The 14,501-nt window shown below is 42.6% G+C and overlaps 1 long non-coding RNA gene across 1 annotated transcript; it reads right to left on the bottom strand.

Annotated features, from left to right (window-relative positions):
• Positions 1 to 233: 233 nt before the first annotated feature.
• Positions 234 to 3,487, bottom strand: LOC142956157 (uncharacterized). The gene is made up of 4 exons (XR_012955994.1): positions 3,176 to 3,487; positions 2,696 to 2,912; positions 1,748 to 1,826; positions 234 to 1,069 (listed from the first exon to the last, which is right to left on the bottom strand). It is a non-coding gene; the product is annotated as an uncharacterized LOC142956157 (long non-coding RNA).
• Between the last annotated feature and the right edge of the window lie 11,014 nt (positions 3,488 to 14,501).

Raw genomic sequence — 14,501 nt, 5'->3', positions numbered from 1 at the left:
TTAACATGGCACTTTTGTGTGATTTGTGTCAGTTTGTCTTGATTTTAATGTCACTTCCTGTTATTAATCCAGTCTTTGTTTGTATGACTGCTTATTATGTGCAGCACTTTGGGCAACCTTTGTTGTATTTTAAAAAGTGCGATACAAATACATTTTGATTGATTGATTGATTGATTGATAAAACAAAGAAAAAGAGGACAGAAGCACAAGGAAATACATGTCGGAACAAAGGGCATGAGTCATATTTTACTATCATTCTAGCTCATCAATGTCTTTTTTAAAGATCTGATTCAGCTTTTTTTGAACATTTCTCATGCAACAAATGTCTTGCAATGCAAACAATAATTCCAGCCTTACACGTTGGGTACCAGCAGGCCGGTTTGCAGGCGCAACTAATCTTTCCAAAGCCTGACTGTAAGGTAATGATAGGGTTTGTTTGCATGGTGCTTTTCTGTAATCCCCTCAGAGCTTAAGTAAAGATCAACAAAAGGTGATAGACAACACACACACACACACACACAAGGAAGGAGAGGGCTCCTGGTTGTAGCTCTGTTTGAATAGAATACGTGTCACAAGTGTTGTTTCAGGCTGAAAGATGGAAGCAGCATTTCTCAAATTACACAAACATGAGCATAAGATGAATCCAATTATGATGAAGGGAGAATACTGTAGTTGGAGGCTGCACCAGACCTCTAGAGGTCTTCGGTTAAATGCCTTCTGTTAAGGTTACAAGGTTCATTTATTGTCATTGTACAGCCGGAGGAAAGAAGCTGCTCTTCAGTCTGGAGGTACGGCAGCTGATACAGGAAAACAGGCATTTGCTGGGGTGGGTTTTGTCTTTTAGTTTCCTTTTGGTGCTTCGCAGGCACCTCTTTTCATCAATATCACTGATGCTCAGTAGATGGGTACCAATGATGTTCTGGGCGGTTTTAATCCCCCGCTGTAGAGCCCTCCCGTCCTGGGCTGTAAACATCCAATGCCAGTTTGTTTCCAGTCAGGATGTTTTCTGTTGCACCTCTGTAAAAGTTAACAAGAACTTGGCAGAGGAACTTTTGCCCTCTCAAGTTTCCTGAAGAAATAAGGAAAAACAATATTTATATTAGAAACTAAATATTCTTGCACATTTTTACAAGTTATTTACAAAATGACACCTTTGCACACATTTGTCCGTAGAACGACATGTCTACAATAAGGATGCTCGGTTGTTTCACGGCATGAACACGTTATATAACAATAAGTCATCATTTGAAAGAAAAAGGATGTTCCAGGATATCCTTTAGTGTTTGGTTGGTGTTTGTGAATGAAGCCTTATTGTATAGATAGACAGCCGTTTACATAGTCGCCTACGGTCCCCTTACTCATTGTGGATTACCCTTTGGTAATCAGCTGGTAGCTCTTGTAATTGTCAGCCTCTAATCCATGTCATAATCCCACGATTAAGACATCAGTTTGTCAAAGGGGAAGAGTCTACGAGTGGCTGTTATTGCTCTTAAGACGGTCACGAGCAGAGTGGTAGACTTTGTGTTCATGCTCAAACAAACAGGGAAACAGTGCTCTGTTAGATGAGGCTCGGTCCTGCTGTTTTAGCATGGGCACACGCCCGCTGACACACAGAGGGCCACTGATGGTTTAAGGGCCAGCATAGTGGCCTTAAGAGGGGATTGTAAGAAAAAACTAATTGTGAGTTTGTACAAGTAGTGGAACATCTTTTGAAGATGTCAACAGGAAGGTCAGAGGTCACACTCACCTGATCTGGTGTGATTCAGTGTGTTTCTCAAAAGCAGTTCAGCTGGCCCAAGATGACGTGTAGAGCCAGGTCCCTGTTTCTGAGGTGGACATTTTCATTTCATATTTTAAGTTAAGAAATAAATAAAAAGAAATTGATGAGGCTTCTTTTTTAGGTATTTTGCATAATGACCCGTTAGGCTGTTAAAGGTCACACACACACACACACACACACACACACACACACACACACACACCCTTTTTTAAGTGATTAGATGTGTGAACAATCAAGTGTTTGTGCAGGCTGTAGCTGTTTGCTACACTTGGATGTAGAACATAGTCAAGGTAACTGACCTATCTTTGTATCAGAATGTACTTTTTGCCTCTTCCTTTTGAATATCATGGATGTATGTATGTACAGCTGTTCGCTGGTGACTCTAAATAGAAATATAATTTTCTCTTTCTCTTTGGCAATTTCCTCTTTGGATCTTTTTCTCCACTTGTTGCCAAATTTTGGTAACAAAGGAGTCGTGTCAGCTTGGATGGATTGAGCTCCATGAAGTCTTGTTCTCTCTTGTGGGGCCATAAACCTTGATTACATAGACGCATTGAGGGAACTCTGCTTTCTTTACGGGGACAAAATGCACATCCCCATAACGTAAATGATTACATTACAGAGTGAGGGCTTCGGTTTAAGGTCAGGATTAGGCTTCTAGCAGTTATGGTTCGGGTAAGTCAAAAATGACTGAATGCAAGTCAATGTGATGCGTGCGTGGGGAGGTGTTGTTCCCAGAGAGAGGAGGGGGGGAGGCTGAGATGAGGGATGAATGAGAAGGCCAGAGGAGAGCCGTCTGTCTCTCTGTGTTGTGTAGCTGAATAGATGAGAGGCTGTGTCGCCTCAGGCTCGACCTGACGGGCTGGCTGACTGCCGACCTGCTCGTCATTCTTCGGCTGACTGTACTGTACTCACCTGTTCAAATGCATCCCTGAGCAGAAGGGGGGGGGGTTTGAAAGTTACCGACCACCTTTGGGTTGAGTTGATCGAGCTTGTTCCACACTCCTCGTTTGAATGTTTTGAAAAGTAGTTTGAAAAGCATCCTGTTCATGCTATTAGTACGATAAGGACAACACTGAGCTTATCAGGCGGCTCCTGCTGTAGCTGACGCAGATCTTTCTGTGGCAGCAGACTGAAAGACAGAACAGTAGGTGAGATAAGCCAGCGCTAATGAAGGAATGCAGTGTCAGCTAAGGAGAGTGAATATGGCCCCCAGTTGTTTGTTCTTTTTAAAAGCTCGCAAGAATAAGTCGTTGTTTCTTATTGTCAGCAAATCCCATGAAAAGACAAATATATTGATCCTATAAATAAGCTCATACAGCTTATTCCTCTGTGCCCTACAGCTCCATTGTTGTAAAAAAACAAACAAGCCAATTTAAAAGTTGTTGATGAGACCTGTTGCATTGGTTGACGTGTTCCTTCACCGTGAACGTGGGCTTTGTAGTTCATTTTGAGTCAATCAATTGTCAAGTCATCGGCGCACCAAATGAGTATTCAAAATGCTGAAAATAGTCCCCAACAAATGCACCATTTCCTTTTCTGCTGTGCGAGTGAAGACTAAGGTGACCAACTGTTTCAGAACATGAAACTCTATTTCCCTTAGATCAGAGGAGGTGCTGCCCACGACGTTTGATTGACAGGTGATCTTTTGGGGAGTACAGGGTGGGAGTGCTCAGCACACAAAAGGAAGACTGAATAAAATGAAACCAAGGTGCGTTTCTAACGTTTTACCCTCCAAACACACTGTTTTCTCCCAACCTCTGTCACTTCTCCCCCTCCCACTTTCTCCCCCCCTCTTCTATCCCTCTTCCCCTCAGCTCTCTCCCTCCCCAGTTTTTTTTCTGCCGCTGCGAGGGGGCAGAGGGATTTTGATGTTGTCCCAGACAATGGACAATTTGGGTGATTTCCTGTGCGCCAGTGTCATATGATTTTGTCCCGAGGCAGTGCTGTTCCCGAGCCTTTTGTCTGGTGGGCCTGAGCCGTGGAAGTCAGACTTCCCTCTTTCTCCCCTCTCCCTTTTCATGTGGCCTGTGTGAATGAGCCAAGTCCACGGCTATTGTGGCGTGATTTAGTGATTTAGCCATTGGATCCAGTGACCGAGGGTTTGACGTGCTGTGTTAACTGTGTATTTGATACTTCCAGCCGGGTCTTTCACAGGGATAGTCTCTCCACATTGGTTAGACGCGTGCATTGTGGGAAACAATAGCTTTTGTTATGTTGGATAATGGAGCTTTTAGAAAGGGTATTCATGTTCCTGTGGCGATTAGATGCTTTTAATGTTTAAGTTGCATTAAAAATGATCGAGCTGTAATCCTCCCTTTGATTTCAGTGACGTCCTCGTTGTCAGATTTTCTTTTTTTTTCTCCTCAAAGTGCAAAATAAGTCGGTCTAAGTCAAGCGTGTTGTTCGCGCAACGGCGTCTTCCTGTTGTGACCGTTTTTTTCGAGGAAGATGCCTGCGTGGAACTGACATGTCAGGGGAGAGCTAAGCGAAGCTGATGTGGCGCTATCGACAGCAGGAAGTGAGTGTAAACGTTTGCATGAAATGCCAAGTGCTAAACTGGAAGGACAGCGATGGCTGAAATAATGTTCATCAGCCGTACTGTAGGGGTTCTCTCTGCTCCAGCATGTTCCTGCCCCGAGGATATGAAAGGAAGCATCCTCGTGTTACGAATGTGAGAACGGGGCCTCAAATCTCTGAACTGCTGTCCATTCAGATAGAGCAGTTAAGAGGTGGTGTGATTGCATGCATGACCGCACAGTCTCTGAAGGCACTGAACGAGAAAAGGTGTGCTTGAAAACCAACAAGGTTGTACGACGTGATGTCTCACCAAAGCCCCTTTTTCCACCGTAGGAACTTCCCTTCGGGACTCGAGACCTTTTTTAAGGAACCCGTTTCATTTCGACTGCAGGGACCAGAGTCTAAATATGGTTCAGGGGAAATTTTCCAGGGACATTTTACCACCCCCCCCCCCCAAAAGAAAGCTGGTGGCCGGCACTCTTTGAAAGTACAGGTACTTTCTGGGTGAGGTTTGCAGGGATGACCGTTGCTGAGTGGTCAAACACTCTGCTGTGTTGCAAAAACTCGCGACGGGTACCTTCTTGGTGTGAAGGGTTTACCTGATCTGAGGCAGGAAGGACAAAAGAGAGGTTGGGACAGAAGTTCAAACCCTGTTTCCTTAAAACACCAACACAGACTTGCCCAACCGCTGTGACAGCCGGAAATAGTTGATTGATTGATTGTTAAGGACGGTGACAAAAAAGTTGTGAACAAGTGTTTTACCCTGCAATTAAAGGGGCTGCGTGGGTGGGGGCGTGTTGTTTTAGGTACAGGTGATGCAGTTAGATACAATCCAGTGTGAGTAATAGATCCGTGAGTTTGCCAAAATAAATATTATAGAGAAGGATGTTACGACTCCGAAAATGTACGAATCGGATCACGAGGTACGCCATTCACGTCACAGAGTAATCTAGCAGGAATGTAGCCTTGCAGGTATTTGACTGCACCTCGCAGGATAGCGTTGCACTGTTGTGGCAGAAGTTCCACTTTTGTGCTGGATAGCCTTGTGTTGTTCTGGCCATGAATTCATTAATTAATTATGATAAGATAAGATATACTTTATTGTCCCGCAGGGGAATTTGTCTTGGGCTCCAAGCCGCTGCATCACACAATCCCCTTGCCAGCATCACAATCCACACGCAGGCATAGAACATAGATCATACACACAATCATGCACAAACATGCTTAAGTACACATGTCTTCAATAGTTACGAATAATACAATAATAAAACCAGGTGTCATCAACACTGACGATAAATATTCAAGGGACAATATATTCCCCAGTAAAATCATATCACGTAATACTACTTTTTGCTGTTTAATAATTTGATGGAGGATGGAATGAACGTATTTTTGTACATATTCAGCCTGCAGTTTGGCATTCTGAACCGTCTGCCTGATGGCAACAGCTGGAAGTCTGAGTTCACAAGATGTGTTGGGTCGCTCCTCCCTCAGCACAGATTTTTCATATAAGGGCTGAAGATAGTGTGTTTCCCCTCCCCCCTCCCCCTATGATATTCATGGAGTTTGAGTAAGACGTGCAAGCTTAGATTATAACTGCACTGACAGGTTACCATACTATACGTCTATGCCATATCAAATTACACTCTAAAATCATTTGATAAAACAGAATCATGAGTTTGCTATTAACACCATAGAGCGTAAGCCTTCTCAAAACATACATCCTCTGTTGTAGCCAAGAACAAAGGTTTTCAACATGCACATGCCATGTGAGCGAGCTGTCAATGTGGACACCAAGATATGTATATATGAGGAGGCCTGATTCATGGGTACATTGTGAACACTGGACTATGGTTTACATTCATCTCTTTCATTGGATCTAGTAATAAATAAGGCGGAGGAGTATTAAAGCTGAACTAAAGTCAATAAAAGGTAAACGTGCATATGCCTTACTGATTATGACAATTTCTCACATATGTCTAATTGGATTAATTGTGGATAAAAGTGACATATATTGGACAGACATGGATGTGAACTGCAACCTAAAATGTTTCTGGCCTCCTGGAGAAGGTCCTGGCGTGGATAAGCTGCAGCGGCAACCCTGATAGACGGGTTCAACCAACCTGTCAGTCCTCATGGGCACTGCTGTGGAACAGAAAGTCAAAAGAAGAAAAGGAAAGGGAGTCTCGCTGGATGTGTCACCAAGGATTTGGCAGATAGCCTTCGAACGCTATGCTTGGATATATTTCATGCATTCAGATGCCAATCAAACTTTAACGAGTAACCAAAAGGCAGCTGGTCCCTCTCTACGAGAGAGTGAACTGAATAAACAATCGGAGAGTAAATCCTTTCTGGGAATCTTTGGGAGCAGAACGGGCCTCTTCTGTGTGTCTGTCACCTGCTGCGACCTCCAGCGAAGACAGACCTGTTGGCTTTGATCACGCACTTGTTCTTCTACAATGTGCACCACACACACACTCACTCAGAAGGGGCCTCCATTTTGCTTGTCCTTCTTCAAGATGAGCTCCATCAGGTTGTGCTCGTAACAAAGGCCGTGTGTGTGTGTGTGTAATTGGATCCTCTTATTCAAGATAGATGTGAGTGAAATGTTATGATCAAACCTGCTCATACTGAAAACCAAGAGAGATGTATGACATATGAGAGGTGTGTGTGTGTGTGTGTGTGTGTGTGTGTGTGTGTGTGTGTGTGTGTGTGTGTGTGTGTGTGTCTGTGTGTGTGTGTTGAGAGAGTCTATTGAACACAGCAGATCTTATCAGAATAGAGATGTAGAATATTATTTATCTTTTAATGATAACTTTAAACTGTGTTCAGAGGCAGATAAACCCGACCAACAGAAAGGATAGAGGTGGAAACCTAACAGGTGTGTAGTTGGAATTCAAAATAACGTCCAAGTTTGAATGAAAAATGCAGACGTCGTCAGTCTTGGACCGATACCAACATCGGATATCGGCCCAATACTGACGACGGTGACTCTGGTATTGGTTACCATTACTTTAATTAATAACAATTTATACATTTATATATATATATATATTTATTTATTATATTTTGTTTTACAAAGTTAAGAAAGCATTGTTTAAGTCAAATTTACACGTAAAAAAATGATACCAGTCTCGTGTTTATTAATAACGGGGGGGGGGGGGGGGGGGGGGTAGGAAGCTTTACGCCCAATGTGTCGTCACGGCTGTTGTGTGATGTGTCTGGTTTGATTCTCTTCTTTTCTGGAGCTTTGCACAAACACCACAGTTGACATATATCATATATACTATATATATATATATATATATATATATATATATATAAATGATATATGTCAATGCTAAAGGTAATACGCTGCAGGAAAACGTCTAAAACAAATCTCTTTTTTTTTTCTCCATATTACAGGAAAAATTCTGACACCGAACTCAGGAGGCGACTCGCAACAGAGAACGTTCAGCTACTGGTGAGTTGACTGGAGAAACGTGCACGCTCTGTGCATGATGCAATCCCACCAGTAAGTTGTGCTTTTAGTACAACTGGTCTTATTTTTTTTTTTTGGTGGGGGGTTCTATCTTATAAATATCAGTGCATGGACTTCCATCTTAATGAGACGTCACAACATAGTAAACTGCTCCACAGGTCTTTGTGACCCAACGAACAACAACCTCAGTTTTCTTTTTCTTTTTCTTCTTCTTGTTGATATGCTCAATCTTGCACAACTTGGCGGTTGTGAAATAGATACAGCAATTAAGGAGTCAGGTTTTACTACCCATTCATACTCATTTATGAGGTCGATCTTATCAAACCGACATGAATGCAGCTCAAACATCAGGATGTGTGCTCTCGTGTTTTTATGGTTTTGGCTCTGGCCCTTCGCTCTGCCCTTAGGTAGCACACGGTGAGTTTTGTCGTAAGTATGTGTGTGTTTTGTATCCTAACACGCTATTTTCCACTAACAAGGCTTTAGGTATAAGGCAACAGCTTTTGGTCCAAGAGCACCTTTCCCTTGCCCATGGCCGTCCCTCACTCCACATTTCCCTTTATCCCCCTAAACATAGCGTTTCATCTGATGACTTCATCCCATTGCGCTTTTTAAATCCTTAGTGGTGAGGAACAGCACTCGGCTAACAGTACAGTGACAATTTGCCATTCAGAGCGGGGGAGTGTTTCACTGATATGGGGGGTTAGTAGAGCCCAAACAAACAAGTCTTTTATCTCGGTTTGGTACATAGGTGCATGATGGTAATCTAAAGTGGACTGATACGGGGGCCAAACATGCAGCAACAGAGTTATGTAATGCTTGGGGACTTGCCCACTTTGGGAAGGTATCGTGCGTGTCGTATTGCACAATAGCACCTGAAAACTGGATTATGTACAAATGCAGTTGGAGGGGGGGGATGAGTCAAAGCATTTCTGATATGAACCACCTGAGGGCAGTATATTTCATTGGGGATTATTTGATCCTAATCACAGTGTAGGAAGCTTTGCAGGCCGGTCAACGGGTCCAGTGGCAATACATTAAACATGCATACCCATCTTTTTATTTTTTATAAATCCAGTATTAATATTAAAGTCTAATTGTCATTAAGACGAGACAGAAGGTGTCATCAAGGTTTCAGGGCCTGTGATGCTCGTTGTAAAAGTGTTCATAAATGGAACAACTTTCATATATTTCTATCTAAATCTCTCCTTTGTGCTTGTGCCGCCAACGTCCGAGACCCTGTGTTATTTTGGATGTGTCTGGCAAATGCCACAATTAAGTGTACAGGAAAGGGAAAAAAAAGAAAAGTTTCGGTATGAGGAACAGGAACTCAATCTTGCTGAAATCAACTAACTAGATTGGCTTAATTTAAAATGCCCAGCCAGTAATTTCTTCTCTCCATTCACATCCTCCTCTTTCTTTGTTTCCTCCTCTTTATTTCATTTCCCTATCCCGCGCACACGCATATGTACACACACAAACACAAATTACCAGGATGTACAGGTATGTTATCAATGTGTTTGCATGCCCGCGTTTATGTGTGTCTGCGCACGTTTTCCTCCCCGTCCGGGGACTCGTCTGCATCTTTGTTTGTGTATGACATGGCCCGTGATAACCTATCACAATCCTCCGAGAGAGACTTGTGTGTGTGTATGTGCGTGTGTGTGTGCGCGTGTGGAGATTGTGTCCTCTTCCTTATCAGTCAATTATGTTTATGAGTTGTCTGTATGGACATAATGACTGCGTGGAACAAGGAGTGTACACACACACACACATCCTGTACTAAGCAGTACAAGACAGAAGGGAAGATTGAGTTGTATGTGGTGTTTTTTTAAAAGGTACATGAGGTTTCTAAGTTATGTAAAAGTAATTTTTACCCCAATCGACGCACTTTTTTTAACAAAAGACATCGTCGACATGAAAAGATGAGAGTAAAAAACACAGGGAGGGCGACCGTTTGACAGGACAAGAATCACTGGGACACTTGAAAGCTTGGATTAAAACAACACATGAAATGGAGATGCATATCAAAGCGAAAGACAAACAAATTGACGATTGAAGTTATCATCGCTGTTTTGATGTGGCGAGCAGTGCCAAGCATGCATGGACTGTATATTTTTCTCACTCGAGTTTAAGACTTTTTTTCATTTTTTTCACTGTTTTTTAAGAGAATGTGAGAGAGTTAAAAGAAAAAAGGATAAAAGCGACAGCGTGGTGTTCCAAATGTGGGGTTTCCTAGATATGCGATAGTGCTGCCGTGGTGCCACCGCTGCAATAGCATCTAAATAGAAAATCTCCCCCAGCAAATGGGCCTTTGAAGTTTCCTCGGCAGCGAGACCCGACGCTTCCTCTTTGCATTACAGAGCCGGTTTGCGGTCGGCCTCTCGAGGGAATTGCCGATACGTGCCTTGATCCGTGTGTGCCTCTGTGTGTTTTTACCGTGGTCCTGGGAGCCAGACGACACTGGAGCGGTGCCACACAAGCTGGAAAGCTGTTGCAGATCTCACTTCCTTCATCCTTGTTTCACGAGCGCAAATAGACACTATACACACACGGTGTAACTGTGCACTTCATGTACATACAGACACAAGCTTGATATGAAGATACAGTAACACACATAATGACTTTGATGCTAATGTGCTCTTGTGTGTAATGTAGCTTAACATCAGTCAAATACCTGATAAGAGAGTCAACTGAGCGCCATGCTGATAGGATTTAATTTACATTCTTGTTAAATTAAGTTGGTTTTGTCTATTTGTATTTAAAAAAGCAACGGGATGCTCTCAGGGGATTTTTTTTGTTATGTTCTAGTTTTCTGTGTTTTGGAAGAACAACGGTAGTGAAAAGCTATCATGTACTCATTAAATACTCGCCCCTTGTCAACTGGAAGATGGCTCAGAGTCAGCTGGGATTCACAACGGCTCAAATGGATTTCATGGCAATCCTTGATTCACCAGAAATCGAGAGCTTAAAAACAACAAGGCTGGTGTTATTCTAGATTTGATAACATATTAATAATAATTTAGCCATCTAGGTTAGCCCATTGGCAAGTGAGTTAGTCACACTATGGCGGGCGCAAATGAAACGGCGGAGCTGCAAGACTCCGGGTTCCAACTGCGAGTTCACATCCAGCATGCTAACACACAATCGAGGGCATCACCCAGATGAGTCCATCACCGGGACGAGGACAAAAACATTGTTTCATGCTATGCATTTTGGTATTTTCAATTTCATAGCATAAAGCCTGTTGTGACCTGTTGCCTTCTGGGAAAGTGTTTGTCCAGTGTAACACACAAAGTGTTTGAAGTGTTTGAAATAATTTAATCTCTTTTCTATTGCTGATTGTTAGGCTGGCACGCAGTGGCCGGACTTCGGAAGCAGGAGGACGGACACAGAGAGTACATGTAACCCAACCAGGTGTTTATTTCACCGACAAAAAAACAAAACAAATACATGGCATAACTCTTCAGGGACCACGGGCAGCATGTGGTCCTGGCAGCGACAGACTCGATGTAATTATGGCAGCCTTATATAGTCTGAAACTAACGAGGACCTCCACATTACTGCAAGATAGGCGACTCTGCCCCTCACTCTACCCCACAATCCCCTAATCTACAACAACACATTAAAATAGATGCCTAACGTTCTAAAGATCAATTCTCTATATGATCTCTATTATGGTAAAACTTCGCCAGAGAGATCATATCTGGCCCAAACAGAGGATTCAATTTTCCTACCACCCCTCTAGTAATTCCCACATGGTACCTTCCCGGAACTATAAAATGGTGGTCTTGTACCCTGGGGACTCTTTTAAGACGAACACCCTGGAGAGGAGACACAGCAGAGGTAAGTGCTTGAACATGCATGTTATTTGACAGCACCATTAATATATTCAATCATTTAAGTTACAGATAACCAAACTAATAACACGTTTGTGTCGACAGGCCCGACCTTCAATAATCACTCCTGAGACCATATCAGAACTGTACAATAAACATTCAACTCAGTGTGTGAGTCTCATTGTCTTGAACAGTCCACAAATGCCTGCAATGGAGAGGGTCTTTGTCACACTGATGTAGATTCTGGTTGCCTTTCGAATATGGTAAAGATTAAAAGTACAGATATTTGTGTTATTGTTATTCCAAAATATAGTTGGATATTTAGAATAAGTTCCGTTTTTTTTTTTGTTCAGTGAGGAGAGAAATAGGACTCCATCACTAGAAGCATACTTTGCGAGGGTACTTTTGTTTTGAACAACAATGTAGCTCTATCGGGCACAGTGAAAGAGATGTATGAGGGTACACAGCAGTACTCGTCAGTACCGTATGGGATCAATTCATTTGTCTTTTTGTGGCATTTGTTGCCAATAAGAGAAATAAAAAATGGTCCCACACTTACTCACGCAACATGAAAGCAGATATTTTGTGGTTTAAATCGTCTCAAGAACATCCACTAATTGACATACCAGCTCGACCTAGTCTGTACCCATCTTTAATTGCAATGCTACAATTTCAAGTGGGTGGGTGACTTTGCCTAATCCCATAATTCATTCTGGTATATGAGCCAAAGGAAAGTAATTTTGTCATCTAGAGTAGGGGGTGCTTATCTTTTTTCAGTAGTTCTTTAGTGAAAGTCCAGCACCTTTATAGATCACTTGTACTTACTTTGTTAAGGTTTGGGTCCGTGATGAAGCTCTGAATTGCTGATAAAGTAAGCACAAGTGACGACCAGTAGTCAATATACCAGTCTCAAACACTACGTAGTGAGTAGTATATTAGTTGTTGAAGACTCTCTTGCCCGAACAGAATCAGAAGAGCCTGACTTGCCATATTGATTTGGCACTATGTATTGTTATCACCATGTGCGTATGCATCTGCCCAGTGTGGAGAGATGTGGTAAAGCAACACCGATACAGAATTCATCACGAGCCTGACATTTGCATGTTCAAACGCTCCAACATGCTCAGAAACAGGACTCATGTCCTTTGTTTGCTCTGCTCTCTCACATTCCGCAGGTGTGCAAGTAGACCATAATCGTACTTGGCTTGAAGCCCGAACTCGTATCTACCTTGTGTTTTTTTTGTGTTTTTTCTTACCTGATAGCATTCAAACTTCATCCAACACCTGTTAGAAATGACTTGCCGTGTGTTTAAGTGTTGATCCATAACAGTGCAGGAGATAATGTACTAATAAAAGGTTTGGCAATCCAGCCCTCCGTTCTGAAGTGTGCTGTAAGTCACCATTAACAGGAAGTGAAGTCATCACGTAGACTAAAAGAGCTAATGCAGCACTTTAGTATCACAAACGGCTCATCAGGTGGTCCAGGGAAAACTACAACGATTGTGCAATGATATAAATAACACCTTTTGAACTTGTGATTCGAACACGCCGTAGCAGTGCTCGTGTTAGTCACGGGTTCGCAGCTGTTGATGATGGGCAGTGATTCAGAGGCTGCTACCGAAACACTGCGAGGTTTGACCAGCTACCTGAAGGGATGCGTGTATAGTCGGAGTTTGTTTTTCCAAAGCTGTGGACCTCCAGAGCCCTGAGAACACACAGAATGACTGGGAGTCCCAAGGTTTAAATGAGAAACATGCAATCCGTTTGGGTTTAGTCACACATACTGATCTGACTGACTGGAGCGCGTAGAGAGGGAGCAGTACACTATTACTAAAAGTGAAATGCAGTCAAATTTAATTTTTCTAGTCCAGAGTCACAGATCAGAGGGCTTTACATATAACACCTTCTATCCTTGGACCTTTGGTTTTGATCAGGAAAACCTTGACAGATGAATGGGAAATGGACCGATAGACGGACAGGCAACAGCGGTCACACATACAAAGTAGACAGAAGTAGCCGTAGTAGAAGCAGTGGTACAACTTTGTGTAGAATCCAACGAAGCAGAATACACAGAGCTACTCTTAAAATATCAAAACTTGAATGTGTACTTAACCATTAGCTAGTGTAAATGCTGCCTTGTCTTGGCTATAAACACAAACGCGTATAAAACCACACACAGCCGAGGCAGTGACTAATTCAGTGGACGCCAAGTCTCAGTGTAGGTAACCACACCTCGGCATGATAAGATCTTTTTAAGTTTGGATTAGCACACCTGTTCCAAAGCGGTGACTGCCTAATCCTGTCCGTAAATTGTTATATCTTAAATCTAATACAGAATGTAACATTCTTGGATGTATGATATAGCTTTAGCTTTTCAATGTCCGGATGTGCAGTAGAGTCCTGACTGGAAATAAGTTTTTGCTGTCAAAACATACCAGATTTGTTTTACTCGTAAACAAGACAAATGGTAAATAGACTTGCATTCATAGAGTGCCTTTTCTAGTCTTGCGACCGCTCACAGAGCTTTACACTACATGTTAACGTTCACCTATTCATACACACATTCATACACTGATGGCAGAGGCTGCCATACAATAATAATACTCATTCACACAGGAGCAATTTGGGATTCAGTGTCTTTTCCAAGGACACTTTGACATGTGGTCTGCAGGACCCGGGGATCGAACCACCGATATTTCGATTAGCGGACGACGCGCTGCAGAGCCGAAAAAGTGCAAATCAGCATGCTCACAATCAAAATGCTAACATGCTGCTGTTTAGCGGGTAAAATCCTTACCATGTTCTTAGTTTAGCATGTCAACATGCTAACATTAGCTAATTAGCACCAATGGGAATGCCGTTATTTTTGCAGGTATTTGGC

The sequence above is a fragment of the Anarhichas minor genome, unplaced genomic scaffold, assembly GCF_050575085.1.
Source record: "Anarhichas minor isolate MPS153535 unplaced genomic scaffold, ASM5057508v1 ptg000024l, whole genome shotgun sequence".
Lineage (NCBI taxonomy): Eukaryota > Metazoa > Chordata > Actinopteri > Perciformes > Anarhichadidae > Anarhichas > Anarhichas minor.
The sequence above is the reverse complement of the archived record's forward strand: the minus strand, read 5'-3'. Positions and strand labels throughout refer to the sequence as shown.